The sequence below is a fragment of the Periplaneta americana genome, chromosome 16 (genome assembly GCF_040183065.1).
Source record: "Periplaneta americana isolate PAMFEO1 chromosome 16, P.americana_PAMFEO1_priV1, whole genome shotgun sequence".
Classification (NCBI taxonomy): Eukaryota; Metazoa; Arthropoda; class Insecta; order Blattodea; family Blattidae; genus Periplaneta; species Periplaneta americana.
In genome coordinates this window covers 142,390,354-142,407,051 of record NC_091132.1, presented here as the reverse complement: position 1 = coordinate 142,407,051, position 16,698 = coordinate 142,390,354, and the positions used below count along the sequence as shown (strand labels likewise).

Genomic DNA, 16,698 nt, shown 5'->3' with positions numbered 1-16,698 from the left:
TATGCATGAAGGACACACGATTCCAAGTGTTATCAAATGCACAAACTTTTGATCTGTGAATTTCCCCAATTACTGCAGATCAAAGTGATTTAGTTTACATATTAGGCAGAAATTTGGAGGTGCAAATTACAAAGAGAAAATTATATAACCTGTTTTCATTGGACGTTATATACTGTACAATCTATTCACATATACATTTATCAAAGGATATATTTAGAAGCATAAACTCAACTGGAGCGTACAGTTAGCCGAACGGTTAACGTATCGACTTTTCGTGCTTTCCAAATGCAGGTGAATTCAAGAATATTTCTGGCACGGAAAGAAGACATAAAATCAGATATTCTCGAGGTTCAACTGAAATTAAGTGACCTTTTATGAAACTTTGTATAGCATACAGGTAGCATACAAACACAGATTTTGTACACAAAAATATTTGCAACCTGTAACTCCTGCACGAAGTTTTATAAAATCTATCATATAGGTGAGAAGTTATTAGTTTTCTCCCGGTAGATGAGCGCTGTGATCCACTGTGCGGATTATGGGGCAGGCTCTTTTGGCAGAAGTGCTAAAGAATGATTGACACTCGAAAAGAACCTATGGGCCCAACCTATCTGTTTTGCACTTCGGAGACCCAATTTGAAATTCCAGTGAATATGAACGAAATATAGTCGGCCTGAGTTGTGTAGTCGGTATAGCGCTGGCCTTCTGTGCTCGAGGTTGCGGGTTCAATCCCGGCCCAGATCGATGATATTTAAGTGTGCTTAAATTCGACAGGCTCATGTCAGTAGATTTATTGGCATGTAAAAGAACTCCAGTGGGACAAAATTCCGGCACACCGGCGACGCTGATATAACCTCGGCAGTTGTGAGCGTCGTTAAATAAACCATAATTTAATTAATTGAACGAAATATATTAATGTACAATGAATGAAAGAATAAATAAATAAAAGTCCGCAATGTCCTTGACAACAACGATGACTACCGGAAGAAGTGATGGAACCACGTACAAAGAATCACTCAATCATATAGAGCGCAACGGACTTAAGAATGTAAAGCTTGATGTAGAAGAGGAAGATAAATAAATACACCCATAGGTAGTACTCGTACTTCTATGTTCAGCACATGTGGCGGTTGATTAGATATGAAGTCCCTATGTACCAAAAAGTAGTCGCATAGTCTAACGGCTAGCCGAAAAAGTCGAAACATCAAAGAAAAGTTTTGAGATAGTGATGAAGAAATGGAAGTAACAACAGAGATACTGTCCATAAAAGCGATCTGAGACAATAAAAAAAAAAAATGGAAATGCATTTAGTTGCTCCAGTGAATTTCGGTGAAATCACAAAGAAGATTTTATACTCTACGGGATCGTACGATGTCTCGTTTCCTTCTCTGAATTTATAGACGTTCACTCATATCCAAATCAGATGCTTTGTCCATTTTATTCTATTTGATTAGGTAATAGTATATTTCCAGTTCATATGTAATCATTTTGTTTCAAATGCTGTTCTTGTACAGTAGTAACAAAAAAAAAAAAAAAGACCGGACCGACCCTTTTAGCTGATTTCAGAGCCTGGTAACTAAGATTTTCGTGGTTCGAATCCTGCCTGGGAAGGATTTTTTTTCTTCCTTATTCAAATATATTCCCAATACTTTTCGATTGCTGGTAAAATTCATATTCTGGGAATAATATGTTAATTAAGTATTAAAATATCGCTGCAATCGAAAAGTATTGGGAATACATTTGAATAACGAACAAGAAAAAAAGTTTCCTTCCCAGGCAGGATTCGAACCACGAACGTTATCAGTCTATCGTGCTCTGGAGTGAACAAGGCTCTGAAATCAGCTACAAGGGTCGATCCAGTTTTTTTGCCACTACTGTACATCTTTTCATATTTCGCAGTAAGAGCTTATGTTTTGTTCGAATTTTCCTTTTTTTTATGTCATTTGCGTATTTGAGCTTCGCTGTCACTGCGGATAGCTATTAATTATCATACATAACTTTCAATTGCCTTCCTTGTTTCCAGAACCAAGCTCCAATAAATGTTTCCACATATGAAATGTTAATATACAGGATGATTCAAAATAACACCGAAAACTCTTTGTATGTTGTACACGACAGAAAATTGATCATTTTTCAAGCGGGGACCCATGTCTGGAAATAGTTTTGGCGCTGTGGAGCTTGAAAGTATGACAATACTTCAAATGTGGTAATAGGCGTGCGTTTCACATTTTGGTAAGAAACCTCCACCAACCCATTAAATTACAAAGATTCTCTGATGTTACGGGAATCTCATACACCATACCCTTCATAGTATCCCAAACAAAATATTCGAGGGGTGTAATATCTGGTGATCGTAGCGGCCATGGAACAGGCCTCCCTCTACAACGTACTTCATCCATTATGCCGTATCCAAGTAGCATATCGGTTATTTTCGTAGTTGTGTGCTGATACATGTCTTACTGTTGTCAACAACGTTATTGGAACACACCACAAATGACCCAATTACGATGTGGACTATGGAGTAATGTCGCTCATGCACAGGAATGTTATCAGGCACAGTTAGCACATCTACAGCACGATTATTTAATCCTGACAGTCCCCGGCGATGTGCGCCTGGGTCAGGCGAGTCCATTTAGTTTCGCCAAGGAGTGTATGGGTTAGTCTCTCGCTTACCGTCAGACCGATCGAAAGTGATGCGTGCGGTAGAGTGGTACGTTTCTAGTACAATTAAGCTGTACTACATTCCTTTACCGACCGCTCGCCCTTATCTCTACTCCGGACCTCTCCCCACTACTCCTATTACTTCCCCTCTTTGGCGTCGCTGAGCTGTAAGGACTAAATAATTGGTCTGTTACCTTGCGCTCATGACAAATGGGTTGCATAACGGCAAAGCCGCAAAAAACATTCGGAACAAACTTTGCCGCCCCATTGCAACTAAACCACGTACTTCCGGACATGGGTCCCTTCTTGAAAAATGAGCTCTTTTAATTTTCAGTTTAATTTTTGTTCGGATGGTTTTCAACAACGCATTAATTACTAGGTTATTTAACGTCTATGGAATTAATGGAAGCGATATGGTATATGGTGAGTTGAGGCTACGATTCGCCAGAGGATTACCTCACATTCAGTTTACAATTGTGAAAAATCTCAGAAAAAATCATGTAGTCATCTCAAGCGGGAATCGAAAAATTATGGTGCACAATTTTCTTTCCCACAAAGTTCAAATTACAGTGACTCCATGTTAGCGCCAGATATAAGCGACAAACATCGACGAGGTATTTGAGCTCCTGCTAAACTTTGAATATCATATTAAATGAGGGTAAACAGGGTCCGTCTATGCTTATCTTTAGAACAATCAACATAAGTTATTTGTCACAAGTTGAACGTTTTCGACTCGACAGAGCCATCTTCGGAAGCTATGTCCTTGAATACATGAATACACGTGGGTCAGTGTGTGCATGTGTGTAATCTGATATATAAACACTAAACAATTTGCAAACTTCTGTTATAAGATACAATTATAAGCTCTGATAAAATATGATTAAAATTAAAACCTCAATAAAATGCTTATACAGAGTGTTTCCGAGGTGGTGTTACAAACTTTCAGGGATCATGGCGAAGGGCACACTTTCGCTAGTTTGCCAGAGGAGAGACGATATGTCAATTTGAGATAAGGAACCATGGCCCGGAAATGACTGAGTCGAAAGTTATAAGCAAAAATAGTGTGGAAATGGAATTGTAATTTGGCAACACGTGCTCTCCTTCACTTAACCTTTGTAACAGTCGAGGAAAAATAGTATAGGCCGGATGTCTCCTACGTGGGTACTTGTCACGATACAATCTGTGAGGTTGTCTACTGTTCCCATTGGCTCATCCGTATTTGAAAATCACGTGTGCTTATTCCGCTCTCGTGTACTCATCCATTTCACTAGAACTGATCGACTGGACACTGCAACTTGTACACATACACTGCTGTCTACAGACGTGCATATCAGGACCGACCATGTCCGTTACACATTACGCTATCTGCATTGCTTAGTGTAGTTTCCTGTCCCCACCCTTCAGAGAGCGCACTGAATGGAATACTGTAAGTAGACAACGTAAACAACGTCAGATGAATACAGTATGTGTAAGATGTACAGATAAATACACATAAATAAGGTGTACAGAGGAATAAAATTATTTCATTTCCACACAACTATTTTTGCTTCTAACTTTCGACTCGGTCATTTCCGGACCAGGGTTCCTTATTTCAAATTGATACATGTGCCCTTCGCCATTATCCCTGAAAGTTTGTAACACCACCTTGGAAACACCCTGTATAAGCTGTTACATCTATAAAATGTTAAAATGAAGTGCGGACTACAGCTTGTTGAACCGTCTGTGGCAAGGGATGGAAAACCACATGATTCCAGTGTAGTATCTTGTATGGAGGTTAAACACAACTGCAAATAATGAATACGGTGTGAGGAATATATCATATAGATATGCAAATCATATGGTGGCTCTGTCGAGTCGATAACGTTCAACTTAAATAAAATATGACATAACTTATGTCAATGTTCTAAAGATAAGCATAGACGGACTCTGGTTACCCCCATTTAATACAATAGCTTATCGGTTTTCAATATGCCTTTTAGATTTGGATAACATATCATAAGTCATCATGGCTTCTTAAAAAAACCATAATATTCACATTGATTAAGGAACAAGCGTTGATGAATATAATATTCTGATGACTTGACTGGTCTCCTGTAATAGGCTATTCATTATCATAACTAGACAGTGGAAAAAAATCAAATAAAAGTCATGTTTACGGTTTACAAGTACTGTACGCATAGACTATGGCATAAGGTGTGCACGCATCTCAAGTAGGTACAACACGGTACCGTCCGCAGAGAGCACTACGCGAACACCGAAAACAACTGCCATTCTGCGTTCTCAGTCAGTTCTCGTCTGTACGTGAACAGAGAACATTGAGATACGTAAACATATTATTCATTTGTGTTCAGTGAAGTGATCATAATGCCGAAGATAAATGTTAAAAAACATAGGGTGTATTCTTTAATACAATAATATGGTGTCGACATTTTTAGTACTGATACTGGTGAAGCAATTAAATATGGGTTATGTATGTGTGCATTAAAAAATATAACAAAACAATCGTTAGAACATCAATGTAATACATAGAAAAACATGAAAAATGTTGCTCTATGTTAGAAGAAAATAAGGGTTCAAATTCAATAATAAGTTGCAATATTCCATTCAAAACGTTGAACAATCCCCACTTTAAAGGGTTTATACAGCGACATCATTTTATTTTTACTAATATTTTTAATATTAACCTGACTATACCTTTGGATCACCGCCGTTTGCTACCCCTCTTCCACGACTCGAGTTCGATGATACTGGCGTAATATACAAACAAATCACTTTACTAGGTATAGGGGGGAAGAAAAGTAGTTCATCCATTTACGTAAACTAGGAAATATCACGCTTTTGACTGATAATTTTCATTAAGTTTTTGTTTAATCAAAATACAGTACAGTATTAACAGTGAATGTTTTTACTCACGCACTGAGCTGTCCATGCGGACGTATTCATTATGCAGTGTATATTATACTGTCTACAGCACATTAGCGTACACTATAGAGAATGAAGTTAAATTAAAAATAATCATAATATGGATATTTAAACACATTTTTGAAAATGGTGCCGTTCATTTCGATACAGGCTTCAGTTCTAATGTGCATATTATCGCACTATAGACTATTGTATCTAACTCCTATTGTCAGTTTCGTCCTTCATACTAGTAACTCATGTTGAAATAATTCTGTACCTACTCTATAAAAGAGTACCTTACGTACTGTAAATTCAATCTTCATTTCTGCCCGATTCGAAAAGATAAAATTACTCAGACATGCTATCTACTGTCCGTCCAAGTGGTTATATCGCAGGGTCGTAGAAAGGGAGGAAATCACGTGACAGTTAATTACTTAACGAGGGCCTTTTATTTAAGTTATTTTAAACAATTGTATGGGTATAATATTACGTAGACGTCTAATTCCTAACAGAAATTAATGTTCTCAGAAAAGTGCTAAGACAGCCCAGCCACTAGCCTTTACAGAAAGGCGAAAAGAAGCAAGTGGGGGAAACCGGGACGCGACGTAGGCAAATGGACGACAGTACCTGTGCGAAAATGATTCGATATTGAAAGTTCTTTCGTCACTGGAAAACGCGAACATATTTTTGGAACGTACTGTTTACTCTAAACGTAAAGCTACTGTGACTGTATATGCGGTCTTGGTTCTGAGTGGAGGACGGTTGAACTTCATTAGTAGAAGGGGTGGGAGTGAAGTACATTCAAAAATTCAGGTACAATAAAAATTGAAGTAAAAATAAAATGATGTCCCTGAACAAAAGTACACAAAATTTCAGGCACCTTCTGAATCATCGATTCGAAAACAGTTCTTACCTGTACGCGCCTCTAGTATGCCTGCTGTGCTTATGTAAACAACAACCCTCTGACGAGACAAACTACTCGCGTTGTAGTTACCTTCACTTCCGAATGACTTTTTTTCCGCTGTCTAATCATAACACTGTTGCTATTTGCTCCATATTGGCTGATGTATGCCCAACACTTTTAAATAATCAGTTATTGTTTGCTGAGAAAAAACGTCGATATTGTGTGTGGATCATGACTCTGAGTTCGTTATGTCTGCAGATCACCTAATTTATTTTTACAACGTATTCACAGCTTAGACATCAAGCGAGAAGTTATACGTTAAACCAGGGATACAGAACTGGCGAGAGAGGGGCAGAAAGCATGGGGAAAGCGTTGGTTCCACCGGCGTTGAATGACGAAAATGTGGCCAGTAAGCATTCACATAAGAAAGACACTGAATACAAATCCCCTCCCCTACAAAGTCAATGACGCGGGGATGGAAGGAAGGGGTGAGTGACATATCCGATGAGTGACCCAACGCCACAATTGTCGCCCAGTTCCCCAAGCCTGCGTTAAACGTTTAAAGAAATCTGTGATCGTTTCCTATAGTCTATGTCCATAGCCTACATTTTTTTTTTTACTTCCTATCCTTTTAGAATTGTGCGTGAATAATTGCGTATGACTGCGTAATGCAGAAAATAGTAGCTATTTGAGCAGCAGCTACTGCATCTATCAAGCAGGATCAGACGTGAGTGATGTACTAATTAGGCCTATATAAGTACAATAAAATTATTATTAAACTTGTAAAGCTAAAAAATTGCATAATAAGGGAAGAATTTTCAGGAAAATTTATAATTTTATCGGTACAATTATAAAACTCTGTCAAATTAATAAGAAAAAAAAATGCTAGATAAGGGGAACATTTTCCTAAAAATTTCCATCACTACTTCTTAAGACCGGTTAACACAGGACACATAACTAGAGGCCTTATTCTGGCCCAGGGCATACGGAGGTAAGGTTGTTGTTCATAAACTATATTGACGTGACGTAATCTTCGGCGCGTGCCACATATACTATCAGGGAACATCACTTTTATCTTCTTTGTGCTGCAGCTGACGTCCTATTCAAGATTATAAACTAGACCTCGTAGACTGTTCACAATGCATTATATGACAAAGACTGATACTACGATGACCTTTCCTACTAAATTATTTATTCATTTATTTATTTTATTTTAGGTTATTTTACGACGCTTAATCAACATTTTAGGTTATTTAGCATCTGAATGAGATGAAGGTGATAATGCCGGTGAAATGAGTCCGGGGTCCAACACCGAAAATTACCCAGCATTTGCTCATATTGGGCTGAGGAAAAGCCCCGGAAAAAACCTCAACCAGGTAACTTGCCCCGACCGGGAATCGAACCCGGGCCACCTGGTTTCGCGGTTAGACGCGCTAACCGTTACTCCACAGGTGTGGACTTCATATATTTAATCGATTCATTTTTACTGGCAAAGTTAAGGCCACAAGGCCTTCTATTTCACTCAACCAGCATAAAATTACATACAAAATATAAATAATAGCACTACAGAAGAGGAATTATTATTATTATTATTATTATTATTATTATTATTATTATTTATTCGTTCCAGAGACCAGCGCCGAAAGTTACCCATCATTTGCTCTTAATGGGTTGAGGGAAAACCCCTGAAAAACTGAACCAGGTAACTTGTCCCAAACAGAAAACAGGATTTGAACCCGAGTTCGCTCGTTTCACGGTCAGGCAGGGTAATCCTTACTCAGCAGCAGTGAATGAAATTGAATTATGAATATAATTAATTACGTAAACAATTTTCTGTTAGTTTCAAAGGGATTGTTTCAATAATTGAAACAAAACAGTTATTTTATTATTTTTTAAGTTTCTTTAGGTTGCGAAATATGCACAAAATTGCTTGTTCCCTTTTACGAGATATTCACCGAAATTATACTATTTTAATCAGTGAAATTAGGGTAAAATAATCACCATAAAATCACACCCATAATAATGGCTATACTATCAGAAATACAAAATATTATAATCGTGTTATTCAGAACGTGTAGATGAGCCGCATAGATACCATGCGCATTCAATCAAAGAACGTGATTTTAGCAGCAGCAGCAGCAGCAGCAGCAGCAGTAGTAGTAGTAGTAGTAGTAGTAGTAGTAGTAGCAGTAGCAGTAGTCTATTTAACGACACTTTCCACTGCAAAAGCTATTCAGCGAAGAAATTCAACGTGGAAGAAAAATGGCAGACGATTTTTTTCTGGGACCTTCTATCATGAACAGAATGTTTTTCCTTGCCGTAAATCTATGATGCGGGACCCCCATATTTATATCCCTCTTGAAGGAAGTCATGCTTAGGAATTTAAAGTCAGATGCCCTCTGCCGGATTTGAACCCGTGAACTTCGGATACGACGGCCAGCATGGGCGCCGATACAGCGGTGGTGAAAAACAAACTGGTTTTCAATCTGTAATGAATACATTAGTAAAAATAAACTATTGTGAATGGACAAATATTGTTCAGTTATTTTGTTTTTCTCTTTATATCATCGATGCATTACACACAATTAATTTCGTTGTTGAATTCCGTTCTACCCTGCACCGATATTTGAAGCCGGCCACAGTGATAGCTGGTTACAGAGTAATGTTACGAGGTAAACATGCACGTGTGGGATGTACCGCAGTTGTCTGTTTATATGTTGATTCTATTGATTTTTCCATACCCGTCGCACTTTATCACATTACAATAGGATTCCTACGAGGACATTTATGGGTCTATATCGAACGTTTGCTGAAACGATGTTTTGGTGAAGTAGTACGAGAAAAAATTATTAGACTATATCTTCTACTTTCTCATTCTACGAAGTACAATAGCACATTAGAAAGCATTGTACATATCGATTTCTGGAAATTAACTTAAACATACGTCTTCGTAATCCACACTATTTAAACAATGGCTTTTTTATATACTCTACAGCAGGGATGAGACGATATTAGCTCCCAATCATAGTAGAAGAGCTCGACCTTGATCACGCGAGAATAGCGCATTCACTGTAACGTAGACAACAGGGATGTACAGTTACCCTGAAAAATAATGAGACGATTCTTGGTCGTCGGAAGTTAAAGTTCTACAGCGCGGTTCACTCGATATCGACGTAACGATACATAACATGACAAATAGTACAAGAATTGTTACAAGGACCACAACAAGGACAAGGACCAGACTAATGATCACGAAGAAGATAGATCTTTAAGGCCAGGATTTCACTACATAGCTCGAGTCACAAAATATCATTGCTTCACTGTACCGAATGGCAAATGCCTGCTAAGGGATCTACATTCTGGACTGCTGCTGTAACTGTCTTGTCTCGTTAGCTCAGATAGTAGCGTGTCGGTTCCACTGTATAACTTAAACGTCTCGTGTTCGATCCCGGGTAAAACTTTTTTTGTTTTATTGAGGTGTAATTAATTTGTTCAGAGTTCCTCGACTGCCTAATTTGTCGAACAATATGGAATAATTTATACCCAATTTCTGGGTCTTACAAGTGGGCTGAACCTCGTCAAAAAAAAATAAATAAATCTTACTTGTAAGTTAAAAGTGTTCTTCCTCAAACAAAAATCGTAAGAAACAAAAAGAGACCTGTTAACTTAAAATCTTGTCCACATGCCATCAGCTTCTATTACAGCTCTAAGTCGATCCGGCATGGATGTCACGAGATTGTGGAATAAGTTCTGATCCCAGGCGAGATCTTCCCAGGTGTCAACAACTTGATCCCACAATTCGTCTCGATTTCGAGGGCGTCGGTGGGCATAGGTGGCTATCCTTCTCTTTTTCAATTCCGCCCATAAATTTTCGATGACATTCAAATCAGGTGACTTCGGAGGCCAATTAATGATTTCGATTTCGGGTCTCCTTTGAAACCATCTTTGAATGCTTGCAGCATAGTGCACGGGATGGTTATCCTCCTGGAACAGCAATGTTCCTTCGGGAAAACGTTCTCGGGCGGAGGGAAGGAATATATTTTCCAGAATGTGCTCATAAGTTCCCGCATTAAACCGGCCATCGATGCGTTCTATAACGCCAGGTCCATTGTATGACATCCACCCCTAACACGATATGCTAAAGCGCCCCGATCTTTCACGTCGGTGCACATAGCGCTGGTCATGTCGGAGACCATCCTCACGATAGACACGGACAGGAGCTTCGTAATCACTCGAGATGGTTGTTTCGTCGGAGAAAATTACATTTCTCCAATCGAAATCCACTCGATTGGTAGCGAAGGCAAGATGGTCGACAGTTTGTGCTTTCCCCAAAATTTCCATTTGCGCAGCCCTCCGGCTCCTAATACCGCGGTTCCTCAACCTGCCGATCACAGTCTGTGAAGAGCCGGGAAAGTTAGATGCTGCTCTTATTTCGTTAGCAGTCAGAAAGGGGTCCTGTCGAACTGTCTCGAATAAGAGAGCATCCTCTTCCAATGAAGAAATCCGCGAACGCCCAGGAATAGGGCGATTTTCGACCTCCCCTAAATTTTGGTAACGATGAACCCACCCCGCGGCTGTACTTCCAGGAACATCGACCAAACGGCCAGCAGATCTAGCCCCATAACCAGCCTCAACTACAGCTATAACTCGCTGTCTCATGTCACGTCGGTTCGCCATTACGATGAGAAATGAGGGATGACGATAATACTTTAGTGTAGACAATGACTATTTAACGTGATATAGAATTATTGAAATAACAGGCATCTTGCATAGTAAGAGTTAATAAATCAACCCTAAATTAAATATATAAATAACAGGATATAACAGGAATTCCAATTGTTGCGAAACTAATCAAATTAAATCTAATTATATTTAGTAGATAAACTCCAAGTTATGACACCACATTGCTACAGCTAAATTGTAGGTTATTAACATAAACATTGAATAGGTCCGTGGCTGTGCGTTAGACGACAAAACCATCATCGAAAGTTCGAATCTTGCGGAGGAATGTAACTTCTTGCTTTTTATAATGTAAATCAGACTTCTAACTACAATCATTCATATTTCTTACATTATTTATTAATATTTATAGCCAACATTGAATTTGTAAAGAAAAGACTTTAGAAATCTCATATGGAATTTGTGATCTGTAGTGACATATACATAGATTATCTCTCGGAACTTTTCCGTAAATGTAAATTAAATTCACTCCTTGAAACTGGAAACCTTAGTCGTAGAGTCATTTTCCCATAGCATACAAGCTGAAGTAGCACAGCCATTGATAAATGTTTTGTACACAGAATTAGACTGAATTCCTATTCGACAGAACCTATAATCAATGGTTTGTCTGAACATGATAAACAAATCCTAAGTGTTCCCAATGTTACTGTACAATTTCAAAATATTAATTTAAAAACTAAGAAAGGATCGTAAATGCTGTATCTAGTGATTATTTACATTTATGTCTACAAAATGAATCTTGGAAAAACGTATATGATACTGGTACTACTGATATTAAGAGTAAATGTATTGAATTTTTCACTTAATTTCATAATCACTTCAGTGGATGTTCTCCACTCAATGTTGTGAAAAAATTCAAAAGTAAAAACATGTAGATAATGCAGGGACTTCAAAATCTCATGTATTAAAAAGAAGAATCTATATGTAATGAGTTGCAATGTAATGATCCTCATGTTCTTAAATACTATAAGAAGTACAGTGTAATTTATCAAAAAATATGGAAGAGGGAAATATAATATATTTGAATAGAAAAGTACAAAATTCAGATAATACAAATAAACCTATTCGAAATATTGTTAAATTTAAACTTGTAAGATATCCTAAGAAAGAAAATATTTTTTCATTAAAACCAATGATTATAAAGTTGAGGATCCCAAATCTATTGCAAATTCTTTTAACGTATTATAGTATATAGTACAGAAATATTATTGACAACTTAAACATTCAAGATTTTGCAAAAGATACTGCAATTGGTTACTTAACATGCATTTAATAATTATATTAATATATGTAATTAGTCAATAACTGCAACAGTGCTTCTTCATTCAATCATAACATGAATAAAATTGAATACACATTAAATTAAACACTATTGCAAACACGTAGATAAAATAGTTAAAATTAACTGAAGGGGTGAGAATGAAATAATCCAAAGCCATACTTTTAACAAAAATTGTTTTGTGCGAGTGCATTTCTTACACATATGGGAAAGCTATTAATAAAAATATTGTAATAATTACTCGACAAATGACTTAGCCTAAGGACTCTAAACCTTTGTAAAAGTTTGTGTATTATTACATAATTTTTTATTTCATTTTTATTGTTAGTTTTTAATATATATGCATTTACATTGTATATGTGTATAAATGCATTCATTAGATTAACGTTTATAATATTATAACTTGTAATTTTGTATTGTTTGCGATCATTAACACTTAATCTCAGGACTTTGTAAAACTCTATTTCAACGTTATTTAGACAAAAAAAATCGTTGTGTAGACTAAGAATCGAACTCGCACTCTTCTATACAACACGCAGAAGTATTACCATCTGAGCTATTGAAACGAAACGAAAGCGTTCCTTTCTGTGCGGAGTGTCGATCTAGTCATGAAGGTCAATTGTCGATTTAACTACACGATTTATGTATATATTTATCTTTTATTCACGTAATATTATCATATTTTTTGCAGTTTTTGAAGTGAATTTCGGAACGATGCTAATAACAAACCAAATAGCCTGAATTTAAGTAACTCAATATTCGTTATCTTGTGTATCAGTGCTCTGGTCTCCGGTCATGCGCAGTGTCTCACATCTGAGACTTAGGAATATTCAATCGTCTCATCCTTTTCCAGGGAAACTGTACATGCACATGCAGGGAATAAAGGCAGCAATTATTACAATAACTTGCGTTACTAAATTTCTGGCTATGTAATAGGGCTAATTACTAAGTTATTTAATATACATGTACATATATAAACAAATCGCAAAAGGAAGGATTTTTTAGGAACAAAAAGAGAAATAGGAAAAGTTAATTGTATGTAAACCATTTTGTTGTTAAAAGCAATAATTATGTATTATGTAAATACTTCACTTCATTGGTTAGGAGAAACTAATAGGGTCTACCTGCTCGACGTGTGTGATCTCTAAGTACTTTTGAGTATTTGTTGAAAAAATAATAATGGCAATATTGATTGAAATAGAGTATATTGAGTGTGTGATTGTGAAAATGTAGTCCTTACTCTCCAGTCGTGATTATGTAATGAGTTTTCTTAGAGTGATTTGTGAGATGCACGTAACACGAAGAAACATACTGATTAAATTAAGATATTGAGAGCCATCGTAATTTTTGGGGTCAATCATTTAAGGGAATATGTATGACTTTTAAAACTTCCACAATTTCGGCCAAAATTTGTGAAATTTAAACTAGCCTATATAAACATATCTACAGGGACATCATTTTATTTTTACTTACATTTTCAATATTAACCTGACTATACCTTTGGAATAAGGATTGAAAACCGGAAACACTGTTTGTTTCCCCCTTCCACGGCCGACGTTTGACGACACCAGTGTAAAATACAATACAAATAACTTCACTAGGTATAGGAGGGAAGAAAAGTTGTGCATCCATTTACGTAAACTAGGAAATATTACGATTTTGAGTTTGATCATTTTCGTCGGGTTTTTAAAATAAAAAATACAGTACTGTATTAACAGTAAGTACTTTTACTCACTAACTGAACTATCCAATCGGACAAATTTATTATGCAATGTTTACTATACTGTCTACAGCACATTAGCATACAATATTTACAGTGCATTTAAATTTAAAAAATAATCAAAATATGGATATTTAAACAAATTATTGAAAATGGTGGTCGTTCATTTCGATTCAGGCTTCAACTCTTTTGTCCATATTATCAAAAACGTTTTCAATGATATCTTCTGAAATTGAATGTATGGTTTCTTGAATGTAATTATTTAATTCTTCTATTGTTGTAGGATGTTTAGCAAACACAACTGCTTCACAGTAATCCCAAAGAAATAATGCAAAGCTCTCAAATCAAGCGACATGGGGGAGCCATAATCCTACGCCCGTTGAAATAGTTCTGTACCTACTCTATAACAGTGTACGTTACGTACTGTCAATTCAATCTTCACTTCTGCCCAATCCGCAATGATAAATTTACTCAGATATGCTATCTACTGTCCGTCCATATGGTTATGTAAGAGGGGAAATCACGTGACAATTCCTTACTTAACGATGTCCTTTTATTTAAATTATTTAAAATATATGTATAATATTAGGTAGAAGTCCAATTCCTAACAGCAAATGTTTTCACAAAAGAGCTAAGATAGCTCAGTCATTAGCCTTTACAAAGGGGCCAGCAGAAACGGGTGGGGGAAAACGGGATGCGACTTAACTAAACGGATGCACAGTACCGTGCGAAAATATGATTCAATATTGAATGAATGTTCTTTCTTCACTGAAAAATGTGATCATATTTCCGAAACATACTGTACTCACTCATTCTGTACTGTTCATTTTGACCGTAAGACGACTTTGCGGCTTTGGTTGTACTGTTGTCACGCCAGGAGAAGGCGGCTGAAGTACTTAGACGGGGCGGAGGGGAAACAGTCGCGCATGCGCACCGCGCTGTTCACTGCAATATTCCTGTTTCACAAACATCTACTGCACGTGTCTTTGCGACTTTGTGAAAATAATAGTGGGGTTTTTACTGTAGTGTTTTATTAGTTTCAACAAGACAATTGTTTTCAGTATACCACAATTCTTGTATTGATTTAGTTATCCTTTGCTTTTCGTGTTAATAGTGTTGATAATAATATAGTTAATAGAATTTATGTTATTGTATACTGTTATTTAGGTTCATAGCAGTTTTTGTTTATTGTAAATATGTCGCCAAAGAGGAAACAAGGATTGACAATCTATAGCGAAGAAAGGAATATTATTAGAAGTGCAAAATAATTCTGTGATGAAGAAAAAGAACAGTGCCTTTGCATTCCTCTTACGAAACCTACAGCAAAGGTAGAAAAGTACTCTAATCTAGCCACAAGAACAATGTAGATGACTTCGACGGGAGATTGACAAAAAAGATATAATTGAGATATTTTTGACAAAAAAGATATAACTGAGAATTTTTATTTGAAAAAGAAAGAGGGCCATCGTCGTAGCTGAGGAGGTAGCGCGTTTGCCTGCTGATCTGCAGTTGTGCTCGGGAGTGAGTTCGATTCCCGTTTGCGCTGACTACCTGGTTGGGTTTTTTCCGAGGTTTTTCCAAGCGATAGGCGAATGTCAGGTAATCTATGGCGAGTCCTTGGTTTCATTTCGCCAAATACTATCTCGCCATCACCAATTCAATCGACACTGAAGAAGCTAGTAGTTATTACAGTGTCGTTAAATAACAAGTAAAAAAAATACCAAGCTGCAACGAGCTTCTACCCTTTCACAGGGGAAAATTTATTTAAAATGAAAGACAACATTAAGACGAATACTGAAGAAAAAGGATTTCAGGTGGAAGAAGTGTGCAGCAAAAAAATTGAGGAAAACATTGTAAATTAGAATACGTGAAGATATCTACAGCAAATAAGAAAGCTTAGGAAAGTGGAAAAATCGATTTTGTATCTGGACGAAATGCGGATAGATAGGCCTACCAATTTAACGTTTCCCAAGTGCTGGCAGGATAAAAATGTTATGGGAGTTTTGACTACCATACATGTGTCCAGAACACTCATTGTTGTCCATCAGGATGGGGGCGGTGGGGCTAATGGCTTTGTTGAGAGATTCGAATTAATATACACGGCTGGAACATAAACAGACGATTATCATGGACAGATCATAGTCCAGAAATTTTGAAAAATGTGATAATGATAGTCATAGCGACAGCACCGAAGATGCGGAATCTTTTATGTCTGACTCCGTTCCCTTGTAGCCAAGTAAGTGGACCGAAGTTTTCAGGTTAGAGCGTAGCGTAAAGTTCCCCCGTCCCGCCTATCTACTCCCCGCGCCAACTCGTAGCGCGAAGACAGTATGTGGAATTTTGCTACTAGAAGGAGTGGGGGGAAGTACATTAAAAAACTCAGGTACAATAAAAATTGAAGTAAAAATAAAATGATGTCCCTGTATAATAATATCATCTGTACAAAATTTGGTGCAATTAGGTCTAATAGTTTTGATATTATATTTTTAAGTA

At 37.0% G+C, this 16,698-nt stretch overlaps 1 protein-coding gene across 5 annotated transcripts in view; it reads right to left on the bottom strand.

The window, feature by feature from the left end:
- Window positions 1-16,698, bottom strand: part of Tpst (tyrosylprotein sulfotransferase) — a 1,264,187-nt gene that overhangs the window by 181,994 nt on the left and 1,065,495 nt on the right. The gene's annotated exons all lie outside the window — the stretch shown is intronic.